This window comes from Odocoileus virginianus, chromosome 4, assembly GCF_023699985.2.
Source record: "Odocoileus virginianus isolate 20LAN1187 ecotype Illinois chromosome 4, Ovbor_1.2, whole genome shotgun sequence".
NCBI classification, from domain to species: domain Eukaryota; kingdom Metazoa; phylum Chordata; class Mammalia; order Artiodactyla; family Cervidae; genus Odocoileus; species Odocoileus virginianus.
Genome location: NC_069677.1, coordinates 73194777 through 73207803, shown reverse-complemented (window position 1 = coordinate 73207803; position 13027 = coordinate 73194777). Strand labels below are relative to the sequence as shown.

Sequence of the window (13027 nt, the reverse complement as noted above, 5' to 3'; positions counted from 1 at the left end):
AAAAAGAAAAAATTCAACTTTCAAATAGATATGGGGTATTCAGATTACCATCTTTTAGGATTTTAAGTAGCTCTGCTGGAATTCTGTCACCTACAATGGCAGTGGGGGAACTCTGTCTTACTTATTTTCCTTTAGTAGGTGTTCCATATTTACAGAATTGAAGTTGATAACATGTGTTTGTGCACACACATGGGCATGTGCCTTTTGGGGCATTTATTTTAAGATCACTCACACCCAGCAGTGTTAGTCTTACTCTTGGAGAGCTGCATAGCTGACTATATAAAAGGATCTCAGAGGGCCTCACACTGTCCTCTTCTACCTTCTATTTCCATGTTGAATCTTTGTATTTCTCTTTGTCTCACTCCCATAGACTTCCCTTCAGAGGTCCCATCTGCTCCCTTGACTACAGTTGTTATTTATGAGTAAATGATTTATTAACTGACCTTTGTGGCCTAAGGTGTCCCTCTTAACTATTAGATACATTGCATAGATATCTACTGCGCTTTTGTACCCAGGGTCCATGTTTCTGAAAATGTCAGTATAATCTTTGCACTGTGAAGATGCAACACAATTGAGGACAACAAATAGACTGTCTAGTTTTGGAGGAAAACATGACTGATTTGCTATGGGGCATGTTGAGTTCAAGATACTGATGGGTGAAGCGTAGGTCTGGACTTCTAGAAAGACACAGAAGCAGGATATTATAAATTGGACATCAGCTTCATGAAAGTGGTGACTGAATAAACAGAGAGCTTATGGTTCTCAGAGGTATAAAGAAGCAAATAAAAAGAGAAGAAAGCCAAGAGAACATAGGGAATGTTTACTTTTAGTTAGTGAGAAAGTAAAGATGAACAGAGAAATAAAGCAGAAAAGTAAGAAGAGAATCGAGAGAATGCTATGTCTCAGAAACCAAGGAAGGAAATAATTTCAAGAAGATTCTAGTCTCTAAACACACCTGCAGTGGTCAGAAAGGATGAAGAAATCATTGGGGGCTTTTATTAAACAAGTAGGTTTAGTAAATCAATAAAGATAGATACGATTGTCATGGCCCTGTGGGAGATGAGAAAGTGGAGACAGTAAGTAGATTACAGTTTGAAGAAGTTCAGTTATGAGGACGAGTGGAAGGATTGTACCTTAATGGGCTGGTCTAAGAGCAAGAGAGGTTTAACTGTGTTTTCTTTTATTGAGTTTGTTTGGTTTTTAGGCAAAGAAGCAATAGGGACAAAGAAACTGGACATATGATTACTGGAAGAGAGGTCTAAGCAATGATATGTGAATGGGTCCAGAAGTCCAGGTAAAGGCACAGTTTGGCATAGGAGGAGGTATACCTCAACTGAGATGGGGGTAGAGCAAGAGATAGGAGAGAGAATATATGGAAAATTCTTAAAGGATCTCTCACTGACCTGTGGGACAACTTCAGGTTGCTGAATATATTTGTAACTGGGGTCCTCAAAAACATGCAGTGGAGATATGGGGCAGGGGACAGTGGACAGACTGATGAAGAAATAGCAACTGAAATGTTTCCAAATTTGATTAAAATTATAAAGCAACAGATCTAAGAGCTCAACAAAGCTCAAACACTATAAGCATGAAGAAATTTACGGAATATAACCAAATTGTTCAAAACTAGTGATAAAGAGAAAATCTTAAAAGCTGCCAGAAAAAAGAATGTTAACATACAGAGGAACCATGATACTTGCTCACTGGAAGCCATTCAAGGGGGAAGACAGTGAAGCAACATCTTTAAACATCTTCAACATCTACTATATGAAAAATACCCAGCTAAAATATATTTTAAAAAATGAAGGAGGAATAAAGACTTCTCCAGAAATAAAAAAGCTGAAAGAATTTATCACAAGCAGATACACACTATAAGAAAGGTAAAGGAACTCTGGTAGGAACCAACGATGTCAAATGGAAATATGGCTCTAACAGAGGAACAGAGTACCAGACATGGTAACTGCATGGGTAAATATGTACAACTTTTTTTTTTCATTGCTTAAATCCTTTAAAAAGATCATTGAACATATTCCCATGCCCTTTTTGCAATAATTGATAAAATAGAAAATCAGTAAGGATATAGATTTGGAAGACAGTATCAACCATCTTGATCTAACTAACAATTATAGAACATTCTATCCAACAACAACAGAATGTGTATTTTCAGGTACACATGGAATATTTACTAAGGTGGACCATATTTTTAACCATGATAAAGTCAATAAATTTAAAGGATTTAATTCATGCAAAGTAGGGTTTTGTGAACACAATGGAATTAAATTTAGAAATAAAAAACAAATTAGAAAATCCTCAAATATTTATAAACTAAATAATACATGTCATCCAAATAGCTCATGTGTCAAAGAAGTAATCAAAAGGAAAATTAGAATACTTAGAATTGAATGAAAATAAATACACATTTCAAAATTTGTGGGATGCTGCATGTATACTATTAAACATCAATATTAGAAAAGAAGAAAAGTCTTAAATTAGTGACTTTCATTTTCACTTAAGAAACTAGAACAAGAACAAATTAAACCCCAAGTAAGTAGGTGAAAGGAAATAATGGAGACTAGATGGAAGTCAATGAAACATGAAACAGAAAAATCAGTGAAAACAATTCTTAACTCTGAGAATTTCATTAATGATAAATCTTTTGCCAGATTAAAGGAAATAAATGTTATAAATTAACAATATAATGAATGAGAAAGGTGATATCATTAAAGGTCCTTACAGGTGTTAAGTAGTAAGAGAATATTATGAACAACTTTTTCTCAATAAGTTTAGACACTCAGATGAAATGGACAAATTCTTTGGAAGATAAGAATTCTCAAAGCTTAGTCAACAAGTAGATAAAGTGAATGTTGTTCAGCTGCCAAGTCATGTCTGACTCTTTGTGACCCCATAGACTGCAGCATGCCAGGCTTCCTTGTCCTTCATCATCTCCTGGAGTTTGTCCAAGTTCATGTCCACTGCATTGGTGATGCCATCCAGCCATCCCATCCACTGTCGCCCTCTTGTACTTCTGCCTTCAATCTTTCCCAGCATCAGGGTCTTTTCCAATGAGTCAGCTCTTTGCATCAGGTGGCCAAAGTACTGGAGCTTCAGCTTCACCCTCAGTCCTTCTAATGAATATTCAAGGCTGATTTCCTTTAGGATTGACTGATTTGATCTCCTTGCAGTTCAAGGGACTCTCAAGAGTCTTCTCCCGCACCACAGTTTGAAAGCATTAATTCTTCGGTGCTTAGCCTTCTTTATGGTCCAGTTCTCACAATTATACATGACTACCAGAAAGACCAGAGCCTTGACTATATGGATGTTGTCGGCAAAGTGCTGTCTTTGCTTTTTAACACACTGTCTAGGCTTGTCATAGCTTTCCTGCCAAGAATCAGTCATCGTCTAATTTCATGACTACACTCATATGTGGGAGACCCGGGTTTGATCCCTGGGTTGAAAAGATCCCCTGGAGAAGGAAATGGCAACCCACTCCAGTATTCTTGCCTGGAAAATCCCATGGACAGAGGAACCTGACAGGCTACAGTCCATGGGGTCGCAAAGAGTCAGACACGACTGAACAACTGAACTTCACTTCAGTCACCATATGCAGTTATTTTAAAGCCCAAGAAGAGGAAATCTGTCACTGCTTCTGCCTCTTAACCCTTCTATTTGCCATGAAGTGATGGGACTGGATGCCGTGATTTTAGATTTTTAATATTGAGGTTTAAGCCAGCTCTTTCACTCTCCTCTTTCACTTTCATCAGGAGGCTCTTCAGATCCTCTTTGCTTTCTACCATTAGAATCGGTATATCTGAGGTTGTTGGTATTTCTCCTGGCAAACTTGATTCCAGCTTGTAACTCATCCAGTCTGGCATTTCTCATGATGTGCCCTATGTATAAGTTAAATAAACAGGGCGACAATAAACAGCCCTGTACTCCTTTCTCAATCCTGAACCAGTCAGTTGTTCCATACAAGGTTCTAAATGTTGCTTCTTGTCTGGCATACAGGTTTCTCAGGAGAAAGGTAAGATGATCTGGTATTCCAATCTCTTTAAAGGAGTTTTCTACACTTATGCTATGATCCAGTCAGTCAAAGGCTTTTAGCATAGTCGATGAAACAAGAAGTAGATGCTATTCAGGAATGCCCTTGCTTTCTCTATGATCCAGCCAATGTAGGCAATCTTGATATCTGGTTCCTCTGCCTTATCTAAACCCAACTTGGACATCTGAAAGTGCTCAGTTCACATAATGCTGAAGCCTAGCATGCAGCATTTTGAGCATAACCTTACTAACATGGGAGATAAGTGAAACTGTCTGGAGGTTTAAACATTCTTTAGTACTGACCTTCTTGGGAACTGGGATGAGGATTGACCTTTTCAGTCCTGTGGTCACTGCTGGGTTTTCCAAATTTGGAAAGCCTTCCAAAGGAGGATTTACAAATAGCTGAAGAAAGGAGAGAATTGAAAGCAAGGGAGAAAGGGTAAGGTATACACAACTAAATGCAGAGTTCCAGAGAATAGCAAGGAGAGACAAGAAGGCCTTCTTCAGTGAACAATGCAAAGAAATAGAGGAAAACAACAGATCTCTTCAAGAAAATTGGAAATATCAAAGGAACATTTCATCCAAAGATAGGCACAATAAAGGACAGCAACAGTAAAGACTTAATAGAAGCAGAAGAGATGGAAAGAATAATGGAAGTACTGTACAAAGATTAATATGCCAGCAGATTTGGAAAACTCAGCAGTGACAACCTGGAAAAGCTGTTTTCACTCCAATCCCAAAGAAGGACAATGTCAAAGAATGTTCAAACTTCCACATTATAGGGCACATTTCACAGGCTAGCAAGGTAATGCTCAAAATCACTCAAGCCAAGCTTCATCAGTACATGAACTGAGACCCTCCAGATGTACAAGCTGGATTTAGAAAAGGTAGAGGAACCAGCAATCAAATTGTCAACATCTGCTGGATCATAGAAAAAACAAGGGAATTCCAGAAAAATATCTACTTCTGCTTCATTGACTATGCTAACAACTTTGTGTGGATCACAAAAAACTGTGGAAAAATTCAACAAAGATGGGAATACCAAACCACCTTACCTTCCTCTGGAGAAACCTGTATGCAAGTCAAGAAGCAACAGTTAGAACCAAACATGGAACAACAGACTGGTTCCGTGTTGGGAAAGGAGTACATCAGGCTATATACTGTCACCCTGCTTATTTAACTTATATGCAGAATACATCATGAGAAATGCCAGGCTAGATGAATCACAAGCTGGAAACAAGACTGCCGGGAGAAATATCAATAACCTCAGATGTGATGGGCTTCCCTGGTGGCTCATATGGTAAAGAGGAAGGAATTCACCTGTGATGTGGGAGACCTGGGTTCCATCCCTGGATCGGGAAGGTCCCCTGGAGAAGGGAATGGCTACCAACTCTAGAATTCTGGCCTGGAGAATTCCACGGACAGAGGAGACAGGCAGGCTACAGACCATGGGGTCACACATGAGTGAGCAACTTTCACCTTCACCTTCAGATATGCAGATGACAGCACCCTACTGGCAGAAAGTGAAGAGGAACTAAAGAGCCTCTGGATAAGGGTGAAAGAGCAGAGTGGAAAAGTTGGCTTAAAACTTAACATTCAAAAAATGAAGATCACGGCCTCTGGTCCCATCATCTCATGGCAAACAGATGGGGAAAAAAATAGAAACAGTGACCCACTTTACTTTCTTGGGCTCCAAATCTCTGTGGATGGTGACTGCAGCCAAGAAATTAAAACACGCCTGCTCCTGGGAAGAAAAAGTACAACAAATCTAAACAGCATATTTAAAAACAGAGATATCGTTTTGCCAACTAAGGTGCACATAGTCAAAGCTATGGTTTTTCTAGTAGTCACGTACAGATGTGAGAGCTGGACCATAAAGAAGGCTGAGTGCTGAAAAATTGATGCTTTCAAATTGTGGTGCTGGAGAAGATGTTTGAGAGTCCCTTGGACAGCAACGAGATCAAACCAGTCAATCCTAAAAAAGATCAACCCTGAATATTCACTGGAAGGACTGATGCTGAAGCTGAAACTTCAATACTGTGGCCACCTGATGCAAAGATCAGACTCACTGGCAAAGGCCCTGATGCTGGGGAAGACTGAGGGCAGGAGGAGAAGGGGACAACAGAGGATGAGATGGTTGGATGGCATCACCAACTCAATGGACATAAGTTTGAACAAACTCTGGGAGACAGAGAAGGACAGGGAAGCCTGGCGTGCTGCAGTCCATGGGGTTACAAAGAGTGGGACACAACTGGGGGACTGAACAACAATAGATAAAACAGGAAGATAAGGGACAGGAAGTTCTGAAAACCACGGGGAAGGAGTTTGGATCTCTCTTTACCAGTTCCTTTAAGAATTCACTCTGAAGATCAAAATATCACGAAGTAACATTCCTTGAAGTGGAGGCCTGAGTTAACTCAATTTTCACCGACATTAACTAAGCAATTTTCACAAATTTCTAAAACTAACACTATGCTGTATTCAAGGTTTAGGTTTTATTAATATATACCCCTTTTTGAATATTTAATTTTTGAAGCTATAATATTCTACCAAGTATAATTTTTCAGACACATATTTTCAACCCCTTTCCAACTAACCACAGCTGAAACATGTATCTATAGAATTACGTTACTTTAAAAAAACTTGACTGGCAGCAGCATGGCAGCCTCGGAGGATGAGCGGCTGGATCTCCTGTGGGATCAACACGTGCAGTTCTGCCAGCGCTGCCTGCAGGAGGTAAGTGGTGACCACAGTGAGTGTGCAACTCAGGCTGGTCCTGGGGAAAGGCGCTGTGGGGCCGGGCAGCACCCTCGGGGGGCTGCGCAGCCCCCGACCTGGAACTGTCTCCACGCCTGGCAGACTGGCCGCCCCCGCCCCACAAGGTCAGGTGCAGGGCTGGGCTGGGCAAGTGGCTGTGGCACTTGTGCGCTCTCCAAGCTCGAAATGCCGGCCTCCTCGGATGCGGCAAACAGCGATGACATAACTGACTGGATTTACTCCCTGCAGGTCTTCCCCACAGAAGACAGATCAAATCTAAATCACTATGGTTTCTGAGGCTCTTCATACTTGGGTATTCATTCAATCCACCAAAGAATCCTTGAACAGTTCACCCTTATGATAGTGGCCACATGGCAATGACCTACACTGACCTTTCATTCCTAGTTATTCTTGGAGATTGACTTAAGCCAAGTAAAGAAAGACGCTTGCTTCGCAGGTGAGAGAACCCTTCAGCTAAAAGATGAAAGTTTTTAATGCATACCTGAAGGCAGTAAAAATGTCATGTAATTTGTATACCCAGGCTTCAACAATACGTGAACTGAGAACTTCCAGGTGTTCAAGCTGGATTTAGAAAAGGCAGAGGAACCAGATATCAAATTGCCAACATCTACTGGATCATAGAAAAAGCAAGAGAGTTCCAGAAAAACCATCTACATCTGCTTCACTGACTACACCAAAGCCTTTGACTGTGTGGATCACCACAAACTGTGTGGAAAATTATTAAAGAGAAGGGAATACCAGACCACCTTACCTGCCTCCTGAGAAATCTGTATGCAGGTCAAGAAGCAACAGTTAGAACCAGACATAGAACAATGGACTGGTTCAAAATTGTAAAAGGAGTACATCAAGGCTGAATATTGTCATCCTGCTTATTTAACTTATATGCAGAGTATACCATGCGAAATGCCAGGCTGAATGAAGCAATAGCTGGAATCAAGATTGCTGGAAGAAATATCAATAACCTCAGATATGCAGATGATGCCATGCTAATGGCAGAAAGTGAAGAGGAACTAAAAAGTTTCTGATGAAAATGAAAGAGGAGAGTGAAAAACCTGGCTTAAAACTCAACATTCAAAAAACTAAAATCATGCCATCTGGTCCCATCACTTCATGGCAAATAGATGGGGAAACAATGGAAACAGTGACACACTTTATTTTCTTGGGCTCCAAAATCACTGCAGATGGTGACTGCAGCCATGAAATTAAAAGACACTTGCTCTTTGGAAGAAAAGGTATGACAAACCTAGACAGTATATTGAAAAGCAGAGACATTTCTTTGCTGACAAAGGTCTGTGTAGTCAAAGGTATGGGTTTTCCAGTAGTTATATACAGATCTGAGAGTTGGACTATAAAGAAAGTTGAGTATCAAAGCATTGATGCTTTTGGACTGTGATGTTGGAGAAGGCTCTTGCAAGTCTCTTGGACTGCAAGGAGATCAAATCAGTCAATCCTAAAGGAGATCAATCCTGAATATTCATTGGAAGAACTTATGCTGAAGCTAAAGCCCCATTACTTTGGCGACCTGATACGAAGAACTGACTTACCAGAAAAGACTCTGATGCTGGGAAAGACTGAAGGCAGGAGAAGAAGGAGACAATAAGAGGATGAGATGGTTGGATGGCATCACTGACTTGATGGACTTGAGTTTGAGCAAACTCCAGGAGATGGTGATGGACAGGGAGGCCTGGTGTGCTGTAGTCCATGGGGTCACAAAGTATCGGACACAACTGAGTGACTGAACTTAACTGTGCTTCTTGTAATTGCCATATACTCAACAACTGGTCTGGCATGGATATGAAAAAAGCCATCAACTATACTGGAAGTATGTCCTATGCAACGAGTTCACACAGGGAGCTGGACTTAAATCTCATGGAGGGTCAACTTTTTGTGGCATTGCATCACTGTGCCTGATGGGTAAACTAGAAGAAGTTTTTTCAGAAATAGCACTGAACAGGATGAAGAGGTGGTGTATAATGAGACAACAAAATGGTTATCATGAAAGACCTAATAAGCCAAAAGATACCTATTATTTCTTTTGGGTGGGAGCAACTATAAATTTCCAATATAGTAACTGAGGTAAACAAAAATTACATCTCATCAACTCAAGATTGACTCATAGGAGGATTTGTCAAGTGGCCAGATAGTCATTTAGATGCTTTGCATGTACATTTTGGAATCTGTGGCCTGTCACTAATGGAGGAAAGTGGCATTCATAAAGTTCATCCTGGTCTAATGTAAGCACACGGACTTCTGAGCACTTTTGGGATCTCCATCAGAGCTAGAAAACCAAGGACTGTCTTAACAGTGGTCAGAGAATCTACCCATTTCCACATGACTAACTTTGATTGGGAGGGTGGGAAGGATCTGCAGCATATCTGTAGCTCAAGGCTAAAAGCCACGGATAACCAAGTGGAGAGTTTCCCTGGTGGCTCAGTGGTAAGGAATCCACCTGCCACTGCAGGAGATGCCCTTTCAGTGCCCAGGTTGGGCAGATCTGTTGGACAAGGAAACGATAACCCACTCCAGTATTCTTGCCTGGGAAATCCCATGGACAGAGGAGCCTGGTGGGCAACAGTCCAAAGGGTCACAGAAGAGTTGGACATGACTTAGTGACCAAGTAACAGCAACATAACCAAGTGTGCTCTTTTTTAAAGAAGTAGTCTTACAACAGAATCTTGTGCTGATGTCACTCTGGAATATGGTCTTGAGCCAGTAACCTCTGTAATAGGTCAAGAAAATCTCCATTCAACTTTGAACCACAGTGGACTCTGCTGTGGTTCTTAAATGTTTATACTGTATCTCTAAGTTCTGTGAGGCAAATTAACTATATGGCACTGTAGGTTATCTTTTTAAAAAAATTCTTCAGTACAAAACTGTATCATATTATAAAATGTACACAAATCTTCAAAAGAAGTTAACAGTTTACACAGCATTGATAAACTTCAGGTGAATACTTAGCGATCATTTAAAAAGCTTGACTGCTTACGGTAGAACGCTTATTTAATGAACAAAGTATCTGGGATTGTTATTTGAAAATGGATGATCCCGTAATTTTTAAAAAGAACAATGACTTACTTTGTCTTATTCTTAAGTAAAATGTGCCAATTAAACTTTTGTGGCCTACACAAATGAAACTAACTTCACAGCAAGAATAAACAGCTTAACTAATACAATAATTTTCTAAAAGGAGATTTTTGTGCTGTGTGGTTCTTGTATTTTAGATGCTGCTGGGGTAAATAACAGTTATATTTGATTATAATTGCAAATTATTCATTGCTTTTTTTGCCTTTCTGCAGAGAAAAGTCTTATCTAGAAGGAAAGACATTTAGTGGTTTTGTTTCTTTTACTGAGATAAATGATACTGTAAATTGTACTCTTATAACTTGAGTTATTTTTAGCCATTTGATTTTTTTTTTTTTTTTAGTTTGTTGCCCTTTGTGTTAACTGCTGTAATTTCAAATTGATGGTTCTTTAATTTTTTCTAATTAAATAAGTAAACATTTAAGTAGGAAAAAAAATAACGCCATTCAAGTAAATTTAGTGGTACAGCTCCATACACAGTCATTCATATATTTGTATTTTCAGGTAAGCTGGAAGGAAATGTAACATTTAGGGGTTAAGGACTGGGGATGTGCTTTGCTTTGCTTTGTTTTCTTCATTCTATGACCTAACTGAATTGTAAGGAAGTTAGTATAAAGCTTACTTTTACTAGTAATCAGTTTATCAGTAAATCACATCCATCACTGTTAAAAGAAAACAAAAAATAAAAAAGCTTTACTGGAGGCACAGTGGTGGCATATTGAACAGAGAGAGGCAAAGGACAGAGGCAGGGATCTGATTAATAAATTTACACAAGTAAGCTTTAAAGGGGTCTTCTTAGTAACTCTTCAGTGTAAACTAGCACCTAAAAATCTTAATCATCTTTATATTTATGCCACAGTATTTTATATTGTGGCAATATTATTCTACTACAGTTAAAAAAAAATGTCCCCAAGTGTACAATGGCTGTATATAAAATGCAATGACAAAAAATACACACTGACTGCAACAGGTATCAAATTTAGTACGTGCTGTTAACTCAACTTCAAAATCAGCAATCTTTGGGCACAGAGTGTCACACATGACTGAAAAGAGACAATTCTACCATAATCTGTCCTTGGATGCCTACCAAGCCATCACATATGTCTGCTACATACGGTATTTTCCTCCATGGTATCAGATGCTTTGACATTGCTCCATCAGAACAATGGGGCCATTTGAAGGGAATATTAAATAGAATGATAAGGATAAGGCAGGAAAGGAAAGAGATGTTCACAAGATCTCTTAAGGAAAATATCTATTCTCAGTTCAGTTCAGTCGCTCAGTCATGTCCGACTCTTTGTGACCCCACGAACCACAGCACACCAGGCCTCCCTGTCCATCACCAACTCCCAAAGTCCCCCCAAACCCATGTCCATCGAGTCAGTGATGCCATCTAAGCATCTCATCCTCTGTCGTCCCCTTTTCCTTCTGCCCTCAATCTTTCCCAGCATCAGGGTCTTTTCAAATGAGTCAGCTCTCCGCATCAGGTGGACAAAGTATTGGAGCTTCAGCTTCAGCATCAGTCCTTCCAATGAACACCCAGGACTGATCTCCTTTAGGATGGACTGGTTGGATCTCCTTGAAGTCCAAGGGCCTCTCAAGAGTCTTCTCCAACACCACAGTTCAAAAGCATCAATTCTTCGGTGCTCAGCTTTCTTCACAGTTCAACTCGCACATCCATACATGACCGTTGGAAAAACCACATCCTTGACTAGATCGACCTTTGTCAGCAAAGTAATATCTCTGCTTTTTAATATGCTATCTAGGTTAGTCATAACTTTCCTTCCACGGAGTAAGCGTCTTTTAATTTCATGGCTGCAGTCACCATCTGCAGTGATTTTGGAGCCCCCCAAAATAAAGTCAGGCACTGTTTCCACTGTTTCCCCATCTATTTGCCATGAGGTGATGGGACCAGATGCCATGATCTTAGTTTTCTGAATGCTGAGCTTTAAGCCAACTTTTTCACTTTCATCAAGAGGCTCTTTAGTTCCTCTTCACTTTCTGCCATAAGGATGGTGTCATCTGCATATCTGAGGTTATTGATATTTCTCCCGGCAATCTTGATTCCAGCTTGTGCTTCCTCCAGCCCAGCGTTTCTCATGATGTACTCTGCATATAAGTTAAATAAGCAGGGTGACAATATACAGCCTTGATGTACTCCTTTTCCTATTTGGAACCAATCTGGTGTTCCATGTCCAGTTCTAACTTTTGCTTCCTTGCCTGCATACAGGTTTTTCAAGAGGCAGGTCAGGTGGTCCAGTATTCCCATCTCTTTCAGAATTTTCCACAGTTTATTGTGATCCACACAGTCAAAGGCTTTGGCATAGTCAATAAAGCAAAAACAGATGTTTCTCTGGAACTCTCTTGCTTTTTCGATGATCCAGCGGATGTTGGCAATTTGATCTCTGGTTCCTCTGCCTTTTCTAAAACCAGCTTGAACATCTGGAAGTTCACAGTTCATGTATTGTTGAAGCCTGGCTTGGAGAATTTTGAAAATTACTTTACTAGTGTGTGAGATAAGTGTAATAGTGCGGTAGTATGAGCATTCTTTGGCATTTCCTTTCTTCGGGATTGGAATGAAAACTGACCTTTTCCAGTCCTGTGGCCACTGCTGAGTTTTCCAAATTTGCTGACATACTGAGTGCAGCACTTTCACAGCATCATCTTTTAGGATTTGAAATAGCTCAACTGGAATTCCATCACCTCCGCTAGTATTGTTTGCAGTGATGCTTCCTAAGGCCCACTTGACTTCACATTCCAGAATGTCTGGCTCTAGCTGAGTGATCACACCATCGTGATTAACTGGGTCGTGAAGATCTTTTTTGTACAGTTCTTCTGTGTATTCTTGCCACCTCTTCTTAGTATCTTCTGCTCCTGTTAGGTCCATACCATTTCTGTCCTTTATTGAGCCCATCTTTGCATGAAATGTTCCCTTGGTATCTCTAATTTTCTTGACGAGATCTCTAGTCTTTCCCATTCTGTTGTTTTCCTCTATTTCTTTGCATTGATGGCTGAGATAGGCTTTCTTATCTCTCCTTGCTACTCTTAGGAACTCTGCATTCAAATGGGTATATCTTTCCTTTTCTCCCTTGCTTTTTGCTTCTCTTCTTTTCACAGCTATTTGTAAGGC

General features: G+C 40.0%; 1 protein-coding gene and 1 pseudogene across 1 annotated transcript in view; one reads left to right on the top strand and one right to left on the bottom strand.

Annotated features, from left to right (window-relative positions):
• The window catches only part of RYK (receptor like tyrosine kinase), a 106825-nt gene that overhangs the window by 12936 nt on the left and 80862 nt on the right, over window positions 1-13027 (bottom strand).
• On the top strand, window positions 6697-9151 carry LOC110125919 (geranylgeranyl transferase type-1 subunit beta pseudogene; annotated as a pseudogene).